General features: G+C 40.2%; 1 protein-coding gene across 2 annotated transcripts in view; it reads left to right on the plus strand.

Moving 5' to 3' along the window:
* Window positions 1-26,401, plus strand: part of LOC128887225 (5-hydroxytryptamine receptor 2B-like) — a 171,031-nt gene that overhangs the window by 60,508 nt on the left and 84,122 nt on the right. For both annotated transcript variants that reach the window (XM_054142901.1, XM_054142902.1), the window contains one exon: window positions 25,940-26,051. The gene's annotated coding sequence lies outside the window, so the exon portion shown is untranslated. The remainder of the gene's footprint in view (window positions 1-25,939; window positions 26,052-26,401) is intronic.

Genomic DNA, 26,401 nt, shown 5'->3' on the forward strand with positions numbered 1-26,401 from the left:
ATAATCTTGAGAAACAAACATCGATGTGGTTAAAAAGTCGTCTCTCAAGTATTGATATCGTTTAGAATGATTTAACGTTTAGAATTATTCGTAAAAGGGATAACGCATATCCTTCCTTATCATTCCGCAATAGAGTGTGCCACTGGCTGGAGCGAACACTGGCTCGCTTCACACGGTACAAACTTTCCCTTCAAAGAGCTTCTAGGTTACGTTGTTGCTCGCAGTCCTCTTACCAGAAGACATCGAAACATTCTCCATTCCGTGGCCAAATCCCTCCCAACAATACCTTCGATCCTTAAACAATGCAATGTGGAACAGCTTGCCTCTCTCAATACATCCAAACCTACTCTAAACAATGAACCCTATGGTACTCAATGGCTACGTGACTTGGAGTTCCATTCAGTCTCTGATCCAGTCATGGTGCTGCTTTCGACAGCCAAATACTGGCTAGCGTTATTCAAAAGGTGTGAACTGCACCCTGGATGAAGTATTTGGTAGGTCGAATGTAACTGTTAGGAAATGAGGATCTATTAAATAAATAAATCCTTAATAAATAACTCCGTAGGTTGTAATTCCTTTTATAGCACTTTTATTATATACGCAGCATTCCTTCCTCAAGCTCTTTCTGAAAGGAACTGAACCACTGACGAAAACGTACAAAGCCGATAGTTTAGCCGACTAAATTCGTGTGTGTGCGTGGCCCCAAATCGATTAACTCCACTTTTTGAAAATTTTTGTATTTATAATAACTTTCCTGAATAATACAGATTAACACTTTCAAACGACCAAATTTGTATGATTATTGAATAATAGATCATTTATTTCAGAGGCTATTTCATTGCATTTCTCAATTGTTTGTTTCCTGGATTTAATCGATGTATGCAATGAACGGTTCATATATGCTATATGTTTGGAGAACAAGGCGGAGAAATCGATGTTTCGAGACCTTCAAGTTGATGATCCCGCTTAACACCAGTATCGCGGCTACCATGGAACCTCCTCGACACGCTATTATTATTGTTGCACGAATCGAGGCATGGTACGCTCGGGTACTCGGAAAAATCACTTTGCTTCCCCGCAATTTTCAGCTATTGCCATTTCAATTACCGTATCGCGGGAATGTCGAGCGAATTTTAGCAATTTCGTAGCCGTAGCTGCCGGCTCGTAGGAAAGCACGATTGTTCGTGTACGAAGGTCGATGAATAATGAGGCGAACGAAAGGCAATTTGATTACAAATCGCGCTGGCGTCGCTTTGCATACAGAGGGAAAGCAGTTCCATTGGCATGCGGAATGAAACAATAGGGGAATTCTGCAACTCCAGCTTTGATGTTCATGCCTTTTCGGATAATCACGCCGTTCCCATTTAAATCGCCGTCGTTTCGTTTGTTTACGCACGGCACGCGCGCGTCGACATACGACTGTTAGCCATTTCGTTCCCTCTTCCCCTCCCTTGTTTCCAAAAGTAGTTAAAAGTGACGTAATTCAATTAATAATCGCTCGAAATTAACTGCGAACCAGTAATTTAAACCGAATCATCAACGTGACTGGAATGGCACTTGAATGTCGCGGTGGATATACATTCGAAATGGAATTAAGTATAGTTAAGGGAGAATGTTAACGTAATAATGGATCATCGCTGGTCTTCAAGATGGGATTTGGAATAACTGTACTTTCGTATGTTAATATTTATAGTCGTGGAATAACCGAAGCTGAAATAAGTTTTTCTAATAAAATTTCGTAATTCCATTAATTGGAAGAAAAAGTAACATTTCTATAATTAAAATTTTTCATTAACCTGTTTATTGTTACATTCGTAATTTACGTTCGTATTGTTAAATTACATACAACATTTTCTCGAATTTAATTACAATTGTATTCTCTTTCGTTTAAAATAAAAAAATCGGATATTTTTATTAGGAAACAAAATCCTGGAGCTTTCTTATGGGGAACGCTCGGAAAATGCGCGCGGAGAGAGTTCACGGGGTAGCTAATGAAGACAAAAGGCGCGATAAATAGTCGGTTAGGATTCTAACTGTGCGACGTAAGAGACGAAAAGCGAAAAGCAGTGTCACGAGTCTGTCGCATCCATTATTCCTGGACGTATGACCGAAGAGCAGAACCTGGTAATCCAGGAAGTACGTTCACCGTTTATCATCGACTTCCACGATGCTGCGTGTATCATCGACTCGGTACGATCTGGATAAGTGGTAGAAACGAGAAAGGAGGAGACAGAGAACAAGGGGAAAAATGATATTAGTGGCATCGGACTCATTTCACAGAAGGGAGACTCAAATGTTTCCTGATATCGCGCTTGACAGGATGATGTACAGTCTGTGGCTCGATATCCTCCTACCTCCAGCGTGAACATAAGCGAGTAGTATGGGAATTCCTGGCCACGCGACGCTTTAACACCAGAAATATAAAGCTGACTACATAGATTCATGTATGTCGGAATTCTTTCTATAATCAAATCTTTGCAAATGTATCCACAAAAATTGAACCTAAATAGAAATATTACTCTGAAAATATTACAATATGAACTTTAATTTCAATATTTTTGTGTATTATTTCATTCTGTGCGCATTTTGTAATTTTTTTTGTACGTACGAATTCGTTGTAAATAATATGATTATAATTACTATTAATATTATATTTTATATAATTGTACCACAGCAACCTTGTTTTAGCTAGAAAGTGATAGAAACTCTTGTAAAATAAATTGAAACAAGTGATCACTCGATCTTCTCCAAGAGAAATTTTATTTAAGTTTGGTTCTACGTAACGAAGACCATCGAAATCTAAAAATTTTACGAGAGATACAATTTTCAGAATAAAATAAACAATATGTGAAAACTTGAGAAGCCAAAAATAATAATAATACTGAGAGTACCCGGACAGCCAGATTCGAAATATCTCGATTCTCATAAAACTCGAAAGCATAGGGTAAAATTGAAGACTGAGAATGAAGACTCGGTGCGCCACATGGCGCCACTCAAATTTCCCCACGCGTTTCCAGGAAAACTCGAATTAATTTGACGCCGGGCCATTTCACTCGTCAAAATAATGAGGCTTAATTAAAAGGTTTATCGTAATTGCCAACGCGCGTGACATGCGAAACTCGTATTAATGATTCCCGGAAACGCGCGCCGCCTGTACTATTAATATCACTCGCCGGGACGCTGTTTAAATCAATTCTTTTTTCTCCGTCGTAATTAATGCTCATTACCACGCTCCAGTCGTTGTATTGGACGCATTATAAACACATTAACTGCGAACAAAGGATTGGTGTAACATTAAATGGTACGTTAACAATAGGATTCGTATAATCATTGAAATCGTTCGCTGAAAACATGATTATAATACTATTGGAAAATGGAAGTATCGTTCAATCGTGAAATGCCTTTATACAGGGTGTCGAAGAAGCACGTGATACGACACTTAAAAGATGTAGAATATCTATTTAGTATCCAATAATCCTATATCCTATAATTATGATTCGAAATCTGAAGGTGACGTAAGTGTTTGTATCATTATTAAACTGGAGACGTTTATGCATTTATAAAAGTATGACTAAGTGTACGAGAATGTGCACTAATTCAAAAGTGTATGAAATATCAACAATACATGTTACACTGTCCAGAAGATAATAGATACTTTTATTTATTTTCTTCATCTTTACCTATAGAACTACGAATGTGCATAAACATATTTGTCAAATCATTACTGCAATGAACCACGATTATACTCCCATTTCCATTCATTTAACAGCGGAATGCGTTGCTTACAAGTGTCGCGCGTCTCCAAACGCATAAAGAAGCGGTTTTCAAAGAGCCGATTCGAGAAACTCGAGTAGCTAGGGAAACAGAGTTGGCTTTTAGCGGCAAATTACGACCATCTATTACCTGTTGCCACTGAGAACCGTTTGCCAAAAAATCTTGGCGTCTCGGTCAGTGCCAAGGTGCGCGTGACTATGATCGACGACAACGAGCTCCCTTTTCCGTGCCCCGTGGCTCTGGCAATTCCGGAACGCGATCGTTTCGCCCCGAGATCGATGGATCGGTCGTTGCGATCAATTTGAAGAGAATTCTTTCTTCGGCGTGCGCGTTTCAAACGGACATGTGACGAATTGCTGAATTCTTTCAACCGCGACGCAGCTCCATGCTCGAAATTGGATCCAAGTCGATCGGCATTATACATCCTGCGCGACTCACGGGAAGAATAATTGTGGAACAGGAAGATGCGCATGTATTATGGAGAATTGTGTGGGATTTATGGCGGTGGAGATGATGTTGAAGATATTAATTGGTTTCTTGGTTTATAAAATTTCAGTAGACGAATATAATAGTATCGTGTTGTCGAGAGAAGTTCGAGGCGATTTTTAAGAAAGTCTTAAAGGCAGGTTACCTTTTAAGGAATGTAAACGTGTTATTTGGTTTTAACCATTCCGATATATTCAGACCTGTGGGACCTACCAGAAATCGACATGGACTATATAACCCAATATAATAGATATAGATGTAGCGAGGACAGAGATACATTAAACGAATCTTTTGTATTATAAGCGAGAAACAGTCCCAGATTTAATAAATCCTCCTATAGAAGACATATTATGCCATTTATTTGTTTCTCAAGAATAGCGCAAATGATAGAAATTATTCTAACAGTACTTCACCCGTGGAATTTCCTTACAAACTATATTCTTTTTATTAAGTTCCTCAGGCCTGGTGCACGTTGAGACGCACGCGAATCGCAAGATTATACTTTCGACACAAAATATTCCACTTTAATTTCGAATGGAGCCTGTCCCATGGAAAACCTAGCCGTGGCAGGAATATCCCGGCGCACCGGTGACAACGTATCGAGGCACGGCCGAATATCGGTTTTCATCCGCACACATTTTCGATACAATACGAACCTCGGGCGCGGCTTCGATACATTTACAATTCTTATTTCGGATTACGTGGCAGCCAGACCCCGTTCGGCCGCAGATAGACCGCAGATATTGAATGTCCCTCGCAGTACCGTAGAATCTGCGTGAAATTTTATGGATACTTTCGGCACATAATTTGTCCCCAACTACTGGAGTTACCTTCAAACAGGACCACGAGGCGCATTTTCTACTCGTTATCGATGGAATGGAGATAACTCGAGGCATCCGTACTGAAGAAATAAGGGATAAGTATAGTTCGTTGTTCAGTGTCTGACAATCCAACGCGAACATCGTCGTTAACGACACTTTGGAGGCGGAGTTCTAAACCGAGTACGGATGTTTCAATTCGGGGCGCGATATCTGCGAGGCGGGCAACTCTGAATATATGGAAATTACGCTATTACGCGGCGAGCGTGCGAGAAAATCGGTGGAAAAGCGTGACGGTGGCCGCGTCACAGAGGAAATTTACGGACTATCCTGGCCGAAAGTTTTTCCATAAGGCCGCCCGAACGCGCTGGAGTAGCAGGAGCGTGGATAGTTAGCGTCGTTCAAAGTTTTAAGTGGCCAAGCCTGCGGGACCGCCCTCAAATCGAATCGCGTTAAGAGAGTGCCGCTTGTAAATATTTTCGGTCAACACGATTAATCCGACGATGCACACGTCCCAACACTGGCCAGCTAAAAACTGACTCGGGCTGAATGAAAATAAATCGCGAAACTTGCTGCAGTCTTGGGCCTTCCCTTTCACGAATTATTTCAATCTTAAGGCCTCTGTTTCATCAAAGGGTTAACGATTTGTTTCAAATTATTCCTGTTTTTATTAATAGAGGTCTCACTGAATCTCTTGTCCGGGGCGAGATCACCTGCATTCTATGAACAATGACTTAGATACAGGCTTCATTAAATCACTTGACTTAAGTGTCTTCATCTTCCTTCTGCGTGTTATGGCTTTGACAAGGGTCTCGCTGAATCTCTTGTCTGGTGTAAATTCATCTCCCTTGAATATTCTATGATTTAGACAGAAGCCTCGGTAAATCATTTGTCTGGAGTGGGTTCGCCTTCCATCTGTCTATTGTGGCTTTGGCAGATCGCTAAATTTTTTGTCTGAAATGAGTTCACTCCCCTTGCGTATTCTACGAATTAGACAGAGACCTTACTATCTGACCAGCATGGCTATGCCTTACGCCAGCGCTACTAGAATATTGCCCTTTTCATAGAGCGTTACGAATATAATAGTAAGTAAGTTTCACAATTGCACATGATAATGTAATACATTATACATATTCAATAGCGAAATTCATAATCTTCGATGGGATATTGAAACGACTAGTCTGGGGATTTTATGCATTTATGGCTTATGTTAATAAGGAAGATTCACGTAGAATATACTTGATTTAACAACATAATAATATCAAAATTTCATTGCATATATCTGCATTGTATTTGGCACACGATTAGCATATGTTTTTCATGCCCACGTACGTCATAAACGTATAATATTTGCAAACTAGTAGCAACATTATAATTGGTTAAAACAATACCGCCGGGGCGAAAATAATTAACTTTCTATTTAAAATACGCGACAGAAGCGTTTGGTTATAAATTACCTTTTCAAAGATAACGTTTTGAAACTTTGTTCAGTTATTCACACCTCGACAGTTACGATAACGACGTAAATAGTACAACGTGTTACCCAACGAACGACTATTTTCTGGTAATAATCCGTCGCGGTAAATTCCGAAACAAATTAACGCGACAAAGGTAGCAGTTTCAAATTAATTTGATCGCATCTGCCACGTCTTTCGAATAAACGTTTCGTTATGTTTACGCAACATTAATTGGACGAAATAGGATCGTTTACCTTTATTATGAAATAACAATGGATCAACGATGGGTTTTCAAGCGTCGAGTATTATCAACGCTCCAACAATGCAACGATGGGTACACAGACTATCCAGAATTTGGGGAGGGGCCATTCTTCCGTTCTGGTTGAATTTGGTTTTTCGCTCGTATCCCGATTATACGAAAATGAGAGGCAATTTAAGCTACTGTTTAACCGCGCTGCATGATATTCCTATAAAACAATTAATTTGCTGCGGTCAGAACGTGGCTACGCACGGATTTCCATACAAATGACCGCAAATTGGGCTGCGCGTCGTTATTGTATTTCGAAACTGCGGCTAATTCCCTCGCATACCGCACATTTTCACACTTGTCCGCCATGTTTGACGTAATTTAATTACAAAATCACGCAGAAGAGGTGGAAGTTAAATGTCTTCCGCTCCGAGCACATGTGTAAGGTGTGCTGGGTTCGAGCACATAAATCGTTAGAAACATATGTAGAATGCTGCTGGAACAGAAGTTGGTGCAAGCTGGAGAATACAGCTGGAGATATTTCTTCTGCAGTTTTTCTAGATAAATTAACATTTTTATATGAAACCTACCAGAAATATTTTTAAAAATATGTGGTTTAACATTTACGTTAGACATTCATTACGAGTAAATGAAGAAGCATGAATTGTAAGAAAATTGTATAACAAATAAAGTATAAGACAGTCTGTGTCAATATATAGTACTTTCTGTTGCGTAATAATATTTGAGTGACCCTTCTCTTTACCTAATTATCTTTTATTGTCAACAGATTAAATTTGGAAATGCCAGAATTTTGTTTGCCCCACTAGTTACGTCTCTCCTCAAACGTATCAAATCGAATAAATATTCTTTAACAACAAGTTTGCCATCATCGCATCGCTTAATGCAATAATCTGCTCTTCCCTCTCCAATAACCCCGTGTAGTCGTTCCAAATGCATTCGCTTGAACTCGAAGACAACGCCAAGACGGCTTCCCCAAACCCAGCGTTGCAGTTTCGGCGCAGCTTCGCAAAAATCGCAATAATCGTGGGTAAATGCTCGTCGCGAAATCGGAAGACGCGTCCCAGTTAACTTGTTAATAGCAGCGCACGGTGATTTGTAAAGGACTGATTCGACAAGGCGCGTCGAGACGCGGCTGGAAACTGCAGCCATTGAATTCGAAAGTTTTGCTTACTCGGGAAGCGTCTTAGTTCGTTACTATGATTTCAGCGTTAAACCCACGAGCGCGTCTCGGATTACTGATTTAACCCTGTGTTTCAGCTTGAGAAGAACCTCCGTTTCCTTGTCCCACTCTTTGATTTGTTACACCTTTTTTCGATTTATTTCCATACACTGATTATTTTTAGAAATCGTAAAATTTATAGAAAGGTGAGCAAGTGCAAGAGAGGAAAGAGTATGGTTGTACACTCAATAACGATGCTAAAATATCTCCACTGTAATTTCTCTGAAAATCGAAGTCCAACTATCAATAAATTAGTTTAGATTTGGAGTAGAAGTGTTAACGTTCCTGGCGACGGAACGCTGACGCGGGTAGGCCAGTTTCGATGGAACGATGGAAGAACCGCTTGGTCTTCGTCCAGAATACAAATATTTTTCACCCGCCGCGCCCACGATTTTGCTAGGAATAACCTTTTTAAAATTCTAGGAATACGGGGAACGCTCCCCGCGACAAAGTGTTGCCACGGCCACCGCAAGCGTACACTTTTTCCTTTAATTAAGGCAGGTTTCCTGCACGAGAAATATTCCTGCTGAATTATTGCGCAATCTTGGGGGAAATATTTCGCTAGTAATAGCGTAAAAACAGACGGTTCCATTTGTACCGCTTTTGCCGAGCCGCGAGCAAAGCTTCGCGGAATAAGTAGTATAAGGGTCGCATTTGTCAGACATCGTCCGCCCACGCCGGGGCCATTCTCCTTAATACAACGGTATCGCCTGCCAGTGACACGTATTACGTGCTCCAGCAGCTCCCCTCCCCCGCCCCTGCTTCTCCCGTGACTATTCCATGGCATGTACAGGGCGTCCCCAGCCGAAGAAGGTTACTCAAAGAGTCTTTCTGCTGCGACCACCGAAAATTAAGATTTTCTTAGTTTCTTATTTTTCAACTAGGTAAATATATGTTTCGTATCGCATCGTGCAATGGATACAAAAATTCCGAGAAATGTTTAGATGTTTGGGTGGCCTCCTTCAATCGGGGCACCCTGTATATTCTATCCAACAGACAGAACACAACGGGTATAATCAGTTTCGGGATTGTTCGGTAAATTGAAAACTCGACGTGTGCGCCGCCGCGAATTGGATACCGCCCGCCCTTGCAGCGCCGCTTATAAAGCAGATTACTGGAAACGATTTTGTAAATTGTTTGCTGTAGCGAGACCTCGGTTAAACGCGTCTTCGAAACGGTGGACTTCGTTTCCAGGTGATGTCGTTTGATGGGTTTCCAAGTCCAAAGACACGCGCATACGAGTAAAACTAACGTATAACAATTCTTGATTATGAAATTCTTGTACGTGTTGTAAAAATTCTAATTTGTATTTAATGTAGAAAGAGTAAATTGAAATTGATCTTTGTATTGTAAAATACAAATGTTGTTTCGTTATTATCCTTCATTTATTTGAGAACTATTTATTATAAATCGTTTTCATGATCTGTAACGCTTACAGTTCTGAGCATGATACTAGACGTGAATGAGTTTTTATTGGAATAAATTTAAACTTAAAAAATAGGAAAGAATTAGAAATTCACAAGAGGGTGATACTATTTATAAAACAAAAAAGAAACAGATGTAAGTATTTTGTATTAATGGCAAACGGTTATGGTAGATATCGTTATAAACCTAGTGCCACAGATGAGCAGGCATGTTTTCTATAAGCTATTGAAATTGTGAGTCGAGAGCTCCATTAATTCTTGAGATATCACTTCCGTAAGCTTGAAAAGTGAGGTTCGAGAGAAACTGCTTTAAAGTTTCCAATCGCCACTCGCTGCTTCAATAGTCCCCTTCAAACTCTCATAACTTTAGTCAAATTTTACTGTAGCATTCTTAATGCCGCGGATTGTAAGAAAATGTAACAAAAAAGATCGAACTTTCGATTGCATGAAACGTAAAACGGCCTTTAAGAGGGTCTTTTACTGTGGAACTCCATACAAAAGCGTTTCTTTCCGAATCTTTTATCCGAGCATTATTGATGACAGCTTTTTCAAAGATTCCCCATTCAATTTTATATCCTTTAAAGAAACGTATATTTCTTTTCTTAAGAAACATTAGTAATTCATTCAGGATTTTAATAAACACTAATATTAGAACTAAATAGTGACCAAAATAAATGTTATATCAGATCAAAAAGCTATCAAGGCGTTTCATTTAATATTTCTAATTTAAATATTTTTATTTAAGCTACAGCTACAAATGATTGAATGTAAAGGCACAGAATTAATTTCAACGCCTAAAAAAGCAATCTAAATAAATAAATGAAACTAGAAATTTGGAAGTGTGTCGCGTCCAAAATCACGCTGCGATGTTTCGCGACTACGATGTGATTTAACGTCCAGGACGGAAAATTTCGGTGGCAGGGTGTTTCCGTCCATTTCCCGCGACTTCCGGCCGCGAGACGTTACTTTGGAAACGCATCCAAGTAAACCTCGGCTACCGTCTATTCCTCCAGCTTAACTCGCCATTACGCAGGGAAACTTAAATTAGATTCTCGCGGTTTAACTTTTCACTTTTGAGTGGCAAGGCCACGCAGCGGGTTCTAAACTTCGTAACAGAGAAATCCTCCCAGTTGGAAATTGCGCGACGCTTGGATTGATTTCTCGCGACCGATCTCCATCCAATGCGCTCGGAAACTAGCGGTTCGCGACGAATCGTATCTCGTAACTGCTGCTCGAAATTCCAGAATATGATAACTATTCTCGTGATTGTTTATTGCATCCAAGGCCTAAGAATCACGGTTTGCCATCGCTGCCAGGGTGCAGAACTTTCCGCTGAAAAAGCTCGTCCCCTTGACGCTTCGCAACGATGATAACGCCGCGTATGCACACGGTATCCACGAACCACGTGGAAAACAGCGACGAAATATGGTCGTGTGCTTCGCGTGTACACCCCGCCGTTGTGCTTCATGAATTTTACACAGCCGACCGTTCCGCGATCTAACTTCGTGCGGAATTTTAATATGAAAAGCACGAGCGTCTGCGCGAAGAAAAAGCGACTCAGCGCGAGAGTGCTTCGAAATGGTAATTTCGAAGCCACAGCTGTAATTATTTCGCGAAATTCGCGGTCAAATTTCGCGGGGATAATTACAACCGACCGAAGCGTGCGTTTCAACCTCAACGAGGGTTATAAGTAGTCGGTGTAAATGCTTGCAAAGTAAGAACGAGTGTAAATTTAATTTAATTTTCAGTTGAATATCGAGCGAGTGTTTCGTGGTTTGGAGGCTTGGCTAAGAGTATAATAAACTGTGGATGTTTATGCGATTTCATGTTTTCCTAGACTCAAACTGTGATTTAAACGGAAGCGTATCTTATCTTGTACACTGTGTGACAGGTATTTTATATCTTGCACTCATGCACATCCTCCTACATTTCCCCATATTTAGTAAAGATTGTTTAATTTATATTTATATTGATGAGCGACTATTTTCGTATTTGAATTTTTGTGTTTGATTTGTATACCCACAAAAAAGTCATCATAATAATTTAACGAACAATCTTGCACGCTGTGAATTTTTTTGCGATTTCTTTAAAGCGTAATCCACACACAATAAAAGTTCATGGAATTTCTATTCAGCAGTTTGATTTCCATAAATTGCCAAATAAGTACGCGTGTTGCGTATTTTAAACGATCCATTTTTGAACATCACTGATGCCTCATATAAAAAATATAAACTCCGGTGAAACTCTGGAAACGTATTCGTCGATCCGTTTCGTCCGCCGCGTGTACGCAGAATAACCGCGAGAAGAACAAAATCCCAGGATAATTTCAAGCGTAAAAGCGTTAAAGCGAGCGTAAACGGTCTCCTACTTGGGCGGGCGTAAAAACGAACGTAAAACCGTTGATTTATATTTTGTGATACACGGCGCGCGCATAACCGAGTCGCACTGACGCCGGGAGCTTAATTTAATATTTATTTAAACAGCCGTAAACCGGCGATAATAATAACGGTAACATTTATCGTACTCGTAAATTCGCCCGTTACTAAATCGAATAACTCAGCCGCCGTGATTATCGACTTCTGCTGAATATCAATGAACATCCGAGCAGCGGGCTTGCTCGAGGCTCGCTTTGTTTTCCAACCTGGCAGAGTCGTTTCTCCGCGACGCAAGTAGCGCAAGTTAATTATCCTTGTCGAACGCCTCCTTTTGGACGTTGCATCATAATTGCACGACTACAGATTTCGCGTAGGACCATCGGTTCTTTGAAAACTGGTGAACAATTCTGTTAATGGTCACAGAAATGGACTATCGGTCTTTCTGGGTTGACACTAGAAGGGTTCTTTATTTTTAGATAATTCAATTGTCCTTGGTTCTTGGTCTAACACGTTGAACGCCACAGGATATCGTCAACATATACAGAGATTGGACTTAGACGTGTTTGATACTAGGACGCATTCGCTTTTGATACCGATACTCTTGGATCAATCAGTTCGAAGGTATATGTACGAAGACAATGCATATCAATTACGTCTAGTTTGGATTCATCGGAAATGAAATAAGTGATGGTAACACTCCTGAACAGCAGGCATACTTGTTTGACAGAGTCGCGACTCGTTTGACATATTTTTACTGGTATTACGTTTCCTTTGATGATCATACGATCTCTTTGAGAATGTGTAGAAATAGAAATTCAAAAGTATTTAAACTATCATGAATATATATTGAACATACCATAAATAAATAATAAATACATCATAGAATAAATGATCTGCAGTCTAGATATTAATAATAACTTCGCATGTGAAAAAACACGTGTAATAGCATTTAAAATTATTTGGCAAATTTATCGATAATAAAGATATAAATACTCTTGTATACTTATCTACATGTTTCTGGGCACCATTAATGGTTAATATTTATTTTAATGGAAATAGGAAGTCTGAAATTGTTTCTTACAGAATGGCCCGAAAACTATTTCTTTTAAATGCCATCTCCCGGAAAGACTCGCCGATTCCAGCATGCTTTCCAGATCATTCACGCGTTATCGCAAAGTATAAAGGATGCTCCTCACGCTGTAAATTCATTAAAAACGTGAGATCGCTGCGCTGGCGCACATTTCTTCCGTAAATAATGCTTAGCAATGCACGAAACAGATGGCAGACATTACCATGCCGGGTAAACCGCGGCGAATATAAATACGGTGGAAGGAAAAATCTCTCTGAAACGTTAGTCTTCATATTTTATCAACGATCATAAATCACCTTCGCTTCTTTATTGCTTTCTTCCATAATTCCAACGCCGTGGCTCTTCTCATCTCGCGACTGACTTCGTCTTTTCACCCTCTCGCGATGACATCGCGTCATGCTCGTTATGGCTGAGGGGATACCAGGATATATAATAATAGACGTCGTCAAAAGGACACTACACCTGAAAGAAAACATTTACGTCATCAGTTGGAAAAATTCTAGATAAATATTTTGAACGAGGAATAAAATTGTTCTAATCACGTGAAGCAGATCGTCAAGATTATAATTATGTCTCGTACTCTTCGAGAGCTACATCAAAGTGGTAGACAATGTATTAAATTTTAGTTTATAAGCAATGTAGATAGAATTAATTTTGTCTAGGAATATGAAGGATGTGTCCTAGTGTAAGGATTCTAGGGGAATTAAAGCAAGGAAAACTACAAATAAATGATTTCATATTTACCAATTCAGATTTTAAAAGGTACACCAAATTTTCGTCTCCTATTAGTATTAATATTCCAAGGAAAATGTTGCTTGCCAAATGTCAGAACAATGAAACTACTCCCAGCAATAAAAGAATTTCAGAAGGCTGATCATGCTCCACGAATTATGTGAAATATAATTTTTGAAGCTACAAAAACGTAATTTTGCTATACGTATGTCTAGATACGAGTAGCATAGAGGAATCGAGGCTTTCGGCAGTGAATATGTTAAAGGACCTATCAGGCTTCATCGATAGGTATAATCGATTAGTTTGAGAAACTAATTTAGACAGGAGTTGGCTCAACGAGCAATCAGTCACCGAGCACACAACCACACACACTGTCACTGTTACCGGCTTGTAACTTCGTTATTTGTTGAAATTGACACATTGAAATCAATTTTCCCTCGAGAATTCCTTCGAGCGATATTAACAGCATTTTCGTGCGGAATTCAAGGCTGTGACCACCAGGTGCCACGTCGTGGCCTCAACGAATGTGCAGCCTTCTTTCTAGGACACTGTATCGACTTTCATAGTCTATTTTTGTAAATGTGTATCACGTATCTCCTCGAACTTGAGTTTCATCAATGCATCCTGCTCCTTTCGCTGACATCGAAATAAGGCTGAGAATTGTTCGCTTACGACGACGAATATTCTAGGAAGCATACATTTCTTTCCACCTTTAACGATAAGAAGTTCAATTACATTCAATCGAGATATGGATTAACTTTTCCTTCTCGCAATCCCCTCACGTAGCTTCTCAAAATTTAAATTTAAAATAATTCGTAATTTTTAAGCGGTCATAATAATTTGATCAACCCCTAGATGGAAACGCCGTAATTAAAACATCGATAAATTCGTGAATTCGTTCGAGACGTCGCTTAACCACATCGAGATGTCGATTAACCACGTCGGGAAACAATGTTCTAAGCGAAACTGTCGCGGCGAGCGTCGGGCTTGTCGCTGGCAGAAAATTCCATTCATTACGCCGCGATTGCTAAACCGCACGAAATTTGTATTTCGTGAGTTCGGTAATGGCGTTTCGCCGGCCGTTACAAACGGCGCTTTTAGTCGGTCCACGGAAAAAGGAGCAAGAAAGGACGCGTCCCGATACCGCAGACGTTCCGTCCGCGCCGGGGAAATAACAGAAATTCGCAGGACATTTGAAACAAGCGAAACGACTCTCGATCCCTCGGCCAACCCCTCCCCGCCCTTCTAAATGGAAACACGTCGCTCGGTTTTATTTTCACAGGATATCACGGTCCTTTTAGCGATGTTTAACTAAATCCTCGCCGATTTCAATACGCGACCGGGGAAACGGGGCGGTGGCAGCCGTGGAGCAAAATTTATGTTTGCGAGCTGCTTGAAAAATGCACTCACCGGCTGGCGAGATCGATTCGCTTAACCCTCGGGCGATTGCGCGATTTCAACCCACGACGAACGTCCGATGGTTTTTAGGAAGGGTTCTCGACGAAAGAAGTCACGCGTCGTAGGATACTTTGGTAAAGATCGATGTCGAGCGGGGAATTAATCCGTGATGTTTGTTAGACGGAATAGAGCGGTGCATACTTTGAAGTGAGAATAGTTATACGCACGTTGAATGTGCGCGTTTTCGTGGGATTCGATAATAAAACTTAATTTGTGACTTAAATTGTTGGGAAAGCATGTTGGACAGCGGATATGTTGTTGGTATGATTGTTATTATTCAGGATTGTGGTTTTCCATCCAGGATGGCGGATCTCAACCATTTGCATGATTTCATCGCATCGTTCTGTGATTGGTCCACCACAGCGTGATGCATCTTTAACATCAAAATTTTGATAGAGCATTTTGTCCGTAAAAACCACGAATTTTTTCACAAGCTTGCGTAGCATTCTTACTTTAATCGAGCGATAAAACGCCACGAACTTTTTCGAATACCCAGTATATAATGTAAGCTGTACAGGCACTGTATTATTGTTTCAAGATCAGAATTGAACCTTGAATGTTCAGAACAGTACGATACGAGAAACAGTCTTTTATGCGTTTAAATAAAAACAATATATGTATCAGCCTTCTTTTAAATTAATTCCAAGTACGTATCGCCTCAACAGTTGACTCTTGCGATCTAGAAAAACTCCCATAGTATAGAAATAAAAAATACGTGTCTTAATTACTTTATCCTGCATCGCGGACAAAGTCGCAAAGCAACGAAATCAAAATGAGAAACTTCCAAATACTAAAGCTCCTCGCTGTACTTCAAATACGTCAAATGACGATTGCGTGCCCTCGATTCGTGACGGCCCGATTAAAAATGAAACCGCCGAACCCAAGAAATCGCGAATCAAGCACGACGCGAGCCGGAATCTCGTGTTCTCGAATAATTTGCATCGCGCGATGATTATGGCGTTCAAGGTCGAGAAGCACCGGTCGGTGCTTGTCTCGAGGATCGTGATTAAATTATAGACCGCGATAAAACACAAAGGACGACCCTGTCGCGTCATTATACGCGACGAGGCCATAAAGTTCCGCGCAGCATTGAAAATCCTCGCGGACAACCGGCATACTTATCGTCCTAATGGCGGTCGTCGTTAACAGCAGACGCGGTCGCGTAAAGCGGAATTTAATTAATTTATCGCCCGCGACGACGGACCGGGATCGGAATCGGTCGACGCTACTTCCGATCAAGTCGTGCCAAATGTGCAATTGACCCAGAAGCCGAAGTCGGCTCGTGACATCTGTAATGGATAAGAGGATCAGCTGCTATTGGCTCAACGAATACCGTTCGAGCGAATGCAGGACCTGGTCTGTTCGCTACCATCAGCGCTACGTTAACTATCTTCGTGCGAGTGAACGAGTTACGTCTCGTGCATAGACGCTCCTTCGAGGGTGCATCGTTTAACATACAACATTTAACATATTGTAGGATTTTACTAGATAGTGGCAATGGATGATATTATTATTAAAATTGTGGTGTAGGATTATAGTGAAACTATCGTTGGTATGGATATGAACTAAAATAACGCCTTCGTTGTTAGTCGCACACGGAGTTTGACACTCTGACTTTCGCTGTTCTTTACGCTTCGTTCTCTAATTTAAATCTAAACTCTTGCATTCGTCCAGGCGTGACTTCCTCTTATCATTCATTCCCAACCTGGCAGTTACTCCTGTAACCCAAACATTCGCTTGACTCCATGAGTTTCCTTTCAGGCATACTTCAAACTATTTCTTTCCAAACGCTCTTCTTTCACGCCTCAGGTTCTCGTCATCCATGCATTCGTCGAACTCTGCTATGTTTATTGCAATAATTGATTGCATCAAAAGTGAGATCAGATGTTTATTCAAGAGTAACTTGGCTCAAATTATATACTTGTACCGGACTAATCATACATAATTAAAATAAAAATAATTTTATAGTAAAAACTTCTTCCCAGTTTAAGAAAGGTTTCGGTCCTAAGTATAATAGAATCATCGCTTTGCAAACAGAATTTCGGAACAAGGAGATCATTTCTCCCGAAAGAGGATTCACCGTTTCAGGTTTACAAAGTTCGCGTCCAGAGGCACGCCTCTGTGGCATCCGCTGCGTTGAATTTTTGAAGACCAAAGCGCATTAATAAGCCCTTTAAAATTGAAAGGACTCCGTGCTCACGGATGTTTCTTACCCTGAATTCGGAACCGAAGTTAATTACTATTCTTCCGCCCGGAACGTCTAGTGGAGCGAGTCAATAATTACTACCGTTTCGGGCTGCCTCGAAGTCGTAGGTCCACGTTCGCCAGGAGAATGGAATTCTGATGGCATCAGAATTCCATTCTCCTGGCGCACAAAGAACTCGAGAAGCGTTCTGCGCGTATAAACAAGCAGCTAACGAAGTACTCGCCTACACAAAAGCGTCGCGGCGGGCCGAGAGGACTTCGAAAGAAAGCGCAGCTGCTGGCCACGGTAAATAAAGGGATCCCGTGGAGACACCGTTCCCCTCGACGGAATGATTAGAAGTAGAATCGTGTGGTACCGAAATACCCACCGTTCGAGTGGGCCTAATCGAACCTGGACCGGACGACTTCGAGAAGCTAATCCGAGATTACGAGGCGGCGAGCACTCAGAGGCAAAATCGGAACAATAATCCTTGGTGGTTGGCGTGCTCGAGCTGACCGTTAAGGTGTCGGTCGACGATGTCTGTACAAAAGCTCTAGTTCTGGGCTAATTATAGAAAATGTAGAATCGAATATATTATATATTCATATTATATTAATCACGCAGCCAAGGTCGATGAATATTTAAAATTCTGCTATTTAATATCTTTAATGCATTAATTGAATTTTTTACTTAAGAGTTTCTCGCCTGAAAGAGATATTTACATCTCTCTGTACACCAATTCAGCAAATTCGTTCTACATATGATTTCGTAAATCCATACTGTACATTAATGTACCAATAATTAATTAATTATATCAATTTATCATAATTTCATTCTATCTTGTTTCACGAGAGCTTAACACACTCGCGACTTAATTCGTACCAGGACTGGATAATAGCTGCATTACTCGGCGTTCTAGATATACGATTAGAAACATCGGGTTGTTGCAGACGACGTTATTAATGCGCGCTTCTTTAAATTCCAGAGGTTATTGGGTAATAGTGAGCTTCGTACACTCGAAAGTTTCTCCCGTAACACCCAACATCGAGGGCCGCTCCTTAAAATCTCAGACGGCGCGCCGGTGTGTTCGTACGAACTCGGGACACTTTTGCGCCTCCGAGTATGTACTTGGTTTGCTACCCGTTCGCTCGCGGCGAACGATCTTCGAGCTTTGTACACTTCGAAAATGTAAAGTTGACTGGCGGGAAGTTCGTAGAGGCAGAAATGATCGATTTTCCCGGCGTCGAGTTTCGAGTGCGAAATTGTAACGAGTTTCGAGCCTTAATACGAAAGTCGAACGAGGAATCGAGTTGCAACCCTTGAAATTTTCGAACGAGACCCTGTAACCGGAAACTTCGCTACATGAAAACTCTGGATTGTCGACGATATTGATACTCACTTTTTGTAATATCGCATTCCTGGCGCGTATAATTGACCTGTGCCGGAGGGAAAGGTATTCGGTCGTTGCGAAGTCAATTACAGCCATTTAGCTTTATTCTTTCCGGCTTCAAAGGACGCTGGGTAATTACTGAACTCCGGAGCTTGACGCAGGTGCATGTTTTTCTATAACGTAAATTGAAAACTGGGACCTGGGTTGAAATATATTTCTTCATTAATCCCTTCACATTTCGCATCACGAGACTCTTTTTTTTTGTAATTTCTGTGTTTTCCGAAAATTAGGGAAAACTATGAAATTCCACTTGTCAGGAAATAAGAACAGGCTACTCTGTTTCATTAAAATCAATATTCAGCGATGGTTTTTGATTAAAATTACACTTGTCTGCAATATTGAATTAATTCGTAGAGGGTAATTAGGTAGCCCAGTTTGAAAACTCGATTACGTCACTGGAATTTCGAAGGATGCAATTGTTGAAAAACTAACGAAGCTTGGAGCATATTGTTGGCTCAAATTTCAGTTTGCCCCAGTTACAATTTAACTAACGTTTCCCGCTGGTGAATTAGTTTAAACCGATAAACGCCGAGAATTAGCAATTGCCAATAGTTACAGCTTCTAAATAATGAAGGTTTCATTATCGCATCATACGTCGAATATACTTTTTCCATGTATTAGGTGGGTATCGAATATTCTTATACGTTGTATATGTTAATACATTATAGATGAATGTTTCACATATTTTACGCGTGAAATATTTTAACGAGGTTTAGTTGATGTACGTAACATAATTCATTAAGAGTAGTCACATTGGCGCAATAAAATGTTTCTAGTGTCTATCACAGTTCCAAGGAAAAATACATCTTCTGAACATCTATTGACAGATACTTCATACTAAATAAGGAATACTAAAGTTGTCTTTTACTTAACATTTCTAGTCCTTTATTTAAATAATTTATTAATCTAATTTTTCGAGGGGATAATAATAGAGCAATGTTTATCATTTCTGGTCACCCTACAGATCCGATTTGAATACATCTATAAATAAATGATACTACATATATTTCCCCTAATCTAACCCGAAACTGTACTTAGTAACAAAAATATCATTCCATTTTATTCAAGCCAGTAACGAAAAATTATGCACATCGCCGGACTGCGCCATGGAGCTTCGTCTTCCTTGAATTTTAGAAGTGAATAAAGCAAACGTTGGAATTTGAAATTTCGATGGAGCAGACATTATTGAGCCGCGCTCCTTAAACTTCTGTGCACAGTAGACAATAGCACGCGTCGTTCCTCTGCAAGAAGCAGATAATATTTCGCCGGGTACCCTGAGAAATTCAAAACGGAGAATCTTGCTGTCTCGCGGTCGCAATTTTTCAAATATAACAAATTCCTGTTCATACTTCGCAATCAAGGTATGCATTTTTCTATTCGTATGCACGTCACCGGGTTGTCCTTGGGGTGAGGCCGCCACGAGGTCGAAATATTCAACGAGTGTCATCTCATCGGGGTTATTTTCCGCATTCCCATCGTCGTGGACGCGACGTAAGTCATACAAGAAAGTCTGAAACATCTGAAATAATGTTACAAACGTAGAGAAAATAGCTCCGTATTTACTGGACTGATATATAAGGAAATAGTTAAGATAAAAGTTTGAAATTTTCGGGGCTTGTTCCTACCGTTTCACGTAAGAACTTTGCCAAATTTCAAATACTTTCATCAATTTTTACCGAAGATATAAAAAATCCATTTATTTTCCACTTGAAACTTCCGAAGGTTTGAGGCACGTGTTAATGTTAACATATTGCAGGAATTTTTATTCGTGTATTTGCGAGGTATTTGCGACCGAATAGAGCGCTAAATTTTTTCTAGTCGTTTGAAACATATATTTAGGATTTTTAAAAATTGAAAATCTTAATCCTTCCTCGTTTCGAGGGCTGGCTTTTCGGTATATATTGTAAGGTTAACGCGTGAATTTGTGTCAGAGGGAATTGAAAATGCGAAGGACTGGAACGCAAGGGACCAGAAAGTTGGGAGGTCGGGGAAACGAAGTACTTCCTAAAATTAACGAGACAGTGTCAGATATTAAGAAGTTTGGACGGGGAAAGATTTTGGGAGGGTGACATTCTGGAAATTGAAACTTCATTTCTTCCTCCCTATTCTTTCTTCCAGCGAAAGAAGGGATGCAAATAGAGAAGATAGAGACTCTTACACAGTATGTTTATGTATTGATATGTTCGTGTATATTAGTATATCAGGTAGCTAGTATGTATCGTGTCAGTCTGCGTTGTGTGTGTTTTATATTAACACGTTGGTGTATTAATGTATCAGTTAGCTCGTACGTCGTCGGTGTATTGTGCGTTTGTTTGGTGATCCGTTAGTGTATTTATGTGTTTGTATGTCAGTGTGTCAGTGTTCTTTTTTTCTTTTTGACAAGATCGCAATACAAATGTATCGCGCGCGAACACTTTGTACCGCCTCGATGGTTCACGTTCGATTACTTTCTAGCCTGTTCCCCTCGGATTTTCGCAGTTCGCGGGCGGATTTTATCGCCAGAAAGATCTCCTGCCAATATAAACAGCGCGTATGCTCATGCACCGTGTAAATCGTGCCCGCTGGCCTTAAAAACATCACACCGCGCCTTCGAAACACGTACGCTTCATTACGCTATCGATTTCGAACGGGGGCCGCAGCTCTACGGACGTTCAGTTCGAGTAAAAATTCCACATAAAAAACGTGCGATGAATATTCTGTATTCTTTAGGTATTCGCAGGCTACAGTAATTGTCTCGTTTCTTTCAGAAATTCATTTTTGAGGCTAGAATAAACAGAAATTGATACCAATATATTTATTTGTAACGTTCGTTGGTACTTGCAATGTTGCGATAGGAATAGGTATGAATCAAGCTGATCTCGTATCGAAATATATGCACGAGCACAAGGATGCTCAAAGCAGCAAAATGTCACCAGCCCCAGGAGAAATCATCGTGCAGTCATCGTATTATATTAACACGAAGCGTGCAAATATCGCGAATACAAATATCCAAGAATTCCAGAAACTAATACTGGCAAAGTGCATCGAGAATCAGACGAATTTTCCTTTTCATGCCAGAGAGTACACTTTTTGACATTTCGAAACAATGCTCGTATCTTCGTTAACCTTGTACTTTTGGAGAAGTTGACGACGATAATACGCGCTTAGTTCTTTGCGAATAAAGGGTAAAAATTTATACGAAATTAAAAATCGTGGAACATCTTGATTCATATGAGTGCCTCTAGTGCTAAAACCAGAACTCTTAGGAATTATTGAAAATTAAAACTCTTTGTTATTTCTGTTAACGATACACTCCAGTCCTATAAACATTCGTAATATTAAATGATGGGTTTGATGTTTTCAAATGAATCTTTCCTTATAAATATGTACATAAATAAACTTTACACTTGTATATATATATAATGAAAAACTTATTTGAAAACATCAAACCCATCATTTAATTTAGACAAACTTCTTTAATAGACATAGAGGGTACGAAAATGTATGAGGCTGTATATGAAACTTGATACAAATGCAGGGAATCAAAGAACAGTCACAGGTCTCCCTAATTTTCGAATCGTTCATTAATTGTTTAAATTCAACAAATATAACAAACGTATTCCCAAAGTTCTACACTCCAAGAAAACACCCCACAAAAAATACATTCTTTAAAAGTTCTAGAGTATACTACTTCCTTGAAAAAATTACAAGTAGCAGCATCTTTTTGTGACTGTATCATCCTTAAGCTGCTTCGATAACCTGTTTCGCGACGTACCGTTCACCGTAACAGCATGTAGTACTGTCCCGTGTACATTCCCGCGGCTGGAGACCTTCGATAACCGTTCGATTTAATTTTTAAACGGACGACACGATTCCCATGACGCAGTGCCCGAGCCAAGAGCGAGCGAAGCTCAGGAAACGGTGCTTAGCTGGCAAGCCAGCTTTAGCCATCGTGCCCCCTCCCCCTCTTTATCGGAACCTTGTTTCAACGCGAGAACTTGAGATCTCGCCCACGGAGTCGTGACTTGCCAACTTTCCACTTAAAGTCATCCGCCGGACGACATGACCCAGAATCGAACTCTCGAATGGGAAACAATGACGCAGCGCGAATCATTGTTAACAATTTACTTAAGCGGACGTTTCCGTTCTAATCGTCGAGGATCCGTAGTTTCGGGGTCCAAAGTCCATTAAAGAAAATGGCTAATCAGAATTTATCGTTCGCCTGTCTGTATGGCGGCCATGTAATTTACAATGAACGGCGAGCCCTTCGTGCTACGAGATTGGTTAATGAGAACGTAATTAATCAAACGTCGACGTTGCTGATATGGAATTCTCGAAATTCAGGGACTTCGATTGTTTGTTAGTTTTCGTGGAAACAGTTTAGTATGAATTTAGCTAGTCGAAATCTGATAATTGTTATTATTACTCATATTATTGTTGGGATATTAATGTCACATACCTTGAATAAATTTTATTGAATAATATAATTTTTATCATTATCTTTGACATCTTGCCAGCGTGATTGCAATTTGTATATCATTTTTAATGAATATGCGCATATGTGGTGAAACTTGTAACCGGAACGGACAGAACCTTCCGGTAGACCTCATATAAATGTGTCCCTTTGCTAATTTTTATGGAAATCATTGTTTTCGTTATTTTAAGTCTCGCCCATATTTTCCTGTAACATGACAGATCGCGACAGATATTTGTCCAAATGGAAAATCTTCATTGAAACGAAAAGCATTAAAACGGCAATAAATATTTATGTTCGAGTTCGAAATATAGAGTGATTTATAAGGGGAAAAGATTTCAATGCTGGATTATAAAAACAGTTTGGAATCGATGGTTATCAACGTGTCAGAGTTGTGACACAAGTACAGACGTCATACGTCCAAACATAAATTTTCGATTCAATACACATGTTAGTAAAAATTATTGAAACTGATCCTTCCACTACGTCAACCGACATTATTTACTACTAAAATAGTAAACAATTGCTGTGATATTATTTTCACCGACGTAGTGATTGAAATTGTCCCTTCCATGACAATATTTATTTCTAAAAACGTAAGTAATTACTGGCCCATTATTTTCACCAGTACACCCTAATCACGAGAGACAAATAAAATTGTAAAGCTGCCCACAAGACAGAAAGAGAACAGAAGCAGACATCAAATTTTTCCCGCGAGAAACGTTTTTCGCCAATGTTTACGCGCGTTACTCGTCGAATCAGCATCCGGTGAGTTATAGTTAATTAACGAAGGGATCCGAGCGAGTTGAAATTTTTCGGAACCACCAACCCGTGCATGGTAAGTTGGCGTAATTCGGAATTAATCCACAAAGTGGAACGAGTTAATACACACGGACCCAGCCGTGGAAAGTTATGCCGCATAACTTCGTAATTTATGTCTCTCTTCTATCCCAAAATGCATTGCATGGCTGCGTTTAACTGTCGCGCAACGTAATTTTCTATTTTCGTACGCTGCGTTTCTGTTTTGCACTGTTTCTTCAGCCTCTCATGCATTGTTTCGTTGTTCAATCGTTCGAAGGCCTAATCTATTATGTAAAACGAAGTAAACCCTGCAAGGATCGTAAATCGTTACGCTTACACATAGGAATTTTCAATTTCCTCTGATAAACATTCCACTTCGCGAACTTCGCGAAAGTTACCATCTGCGTGCCGAATATATCTAACAATCGAGCAAACTGAACCGAGTATTTCCACTTCTGACTCGCGACAACGTTAGAAGTTCGATACGTGACGATTTGACGCAAATGGTTCACGTAGCCCTCGTTTATGTTTCTCTCGCGCTCGGAAGTTTCCCTCGAGCCGGAGAGTTTCTTATTTTCCGGGCTAAAGTAGTCCTGTCCAGTTTTTTCATAAAGTCTAGCGGGTTCCACGGCCGGAACTTATTGCGTCGGGGTAACCCCAAGGCGCGATTCACGAAGAAATCGATAACCGAGTTTGCATAAGTGAGCAGCTCTCGCGAAGTCAACATGGCGTCCCTATGCAAACGGGATGATTAATTGATGCCCAGTGGATTACTGGCCGAGCATCTGAAATTTACGCCTGCGGAGAAACATTATAGGTAATTAGGATCGCTGTTTGTCAGCCTCGACGAGAGAATTGTTTATTATAAACCGAATCATGGATCTCGCGTCTCTGTGGCGAATCTATTGAGACTATTTTTTAAAATAAATTCTATATGGATGATTTAGGAATTTAATTAAGTGTATCTCGAATACATGCACTTGGGTAAAATGAGCGTGAAAACTTTCCTAAGAGTGGCTATAATATTTTGTTTATTACATAAAACCAAATGGCACAGAATAAATTAAATTTATGTACCTTATATAATATACTCATATACATATATTTCTATCACATATCTACTTTAATATTTCCATTTTCCCTTTCGAAGGTAGCCATCCCTTCTATTTCGAAGGACACCGAGAATCGGTGCACCAGGATCCATACCGAGACTATAGTTAATCCACACAGACGATGCTGATCTTCTTCGTGTTTGCGAATTCTCGTGGCACGTATCCATGTATGGCCAGAATACTGAAATAATCCAATCATTCGATCTATTCGATATCGATTCAGCTATTGGCAAACTTGAACTGGACGCAGATAGGATTCCAAGCTGGTCTTGTTTGCATGGGCTAAGATTACATCCTTCCAAATCCTCCCTCTCTTTGTTCTATCGCCGTTCCTTACAGATAAACTACCACCAGTTTTTCTCACTGTTAACACTATCATTATTCATCCGCCCGAGGTCCATTAAAAACCTAGGCCTTCGTCTTGATCCGACTTGGAGTTTCAGCGGTAAGCTCTTAAGCTCTACCGTTATATTCGGCTGCTTATCGTACATCCATCGCAACACCTTCCCCTTTCTACCCAGAAAACTTGTCTCTCGCCATTCCTCGTGATCTATCTTATAGATCATCGCGATGTTGGGTATAGTCTTTCTCTTGTCGCCTCACCTCCCACCCCAAACGGGTCCAAAAACTTTTTTCTCTGTTTCCAGAACAGTCCTAGTAAATTGTAATTTCTCCCCCTCTGTTTATAAAACTGCCTTGATTATCTAAGAAATTGTAATTGAATCGACAACACTAAAATTTCTTTCAGTAATTTCTATCATAATAAATAACAAATCAATCTAATTCCAAATGAATTCGAACGAAAGTAATACAAATCCTCTGTTCTCCTTTTCTTAGGGAGGATGCCCGCCAAAATGTTGGGAAACCACTGCCACCCGCAATAAGACAAGTAAACCAAGATCGTGGTGCACCAAACGCTGATCATGCGCTGCTGAGGTCGATCTGCTAGGTAAGTACATTTCTCGAAGACTATTCTCGACTATCAAATTATTATTTCCGTCCACTCTTGTACGCCGGGGTAGCGCGACGACGGCGAGGAAACGCAGTGGAATTTTCGTCGTTCGAAACTTTCACGAATCCGACATTAACTTTAATTGAAACCATCGAGAGGGACTTGGAAGCGCGGAATTTCATTTTCGCCCGTCGCGGTCGCTCCTGTTAATTCTGGTTCACCGTCCACAACGGACAAACTCATCGACGAAAGTTCTGTTCGGGATTACGTTGACACGGGCCGGACGATGCCATTTTTCAAAGAATTTAATAAAATATTATTCGCACAATTTTGTTCGCGTGGATTAG

The sequence above is a fragment of the Hylaeus anthracinus genome, unplaced genomic scaffold (genome assembly GCF_026225885.1).
Source record: "Hylaeus anthracinus isolate JK02 unplaced genomic scaffold, UHH_iyHylAnth1.0_haploid 11985, whole genome shotgun sequence".
Lineage (NCBI taxonomy): Eukaryota > Metazoa > Arthropoda > Insecta > Hymenoptera > Colletidae > Hylaeus > Hylaeus anthracinus.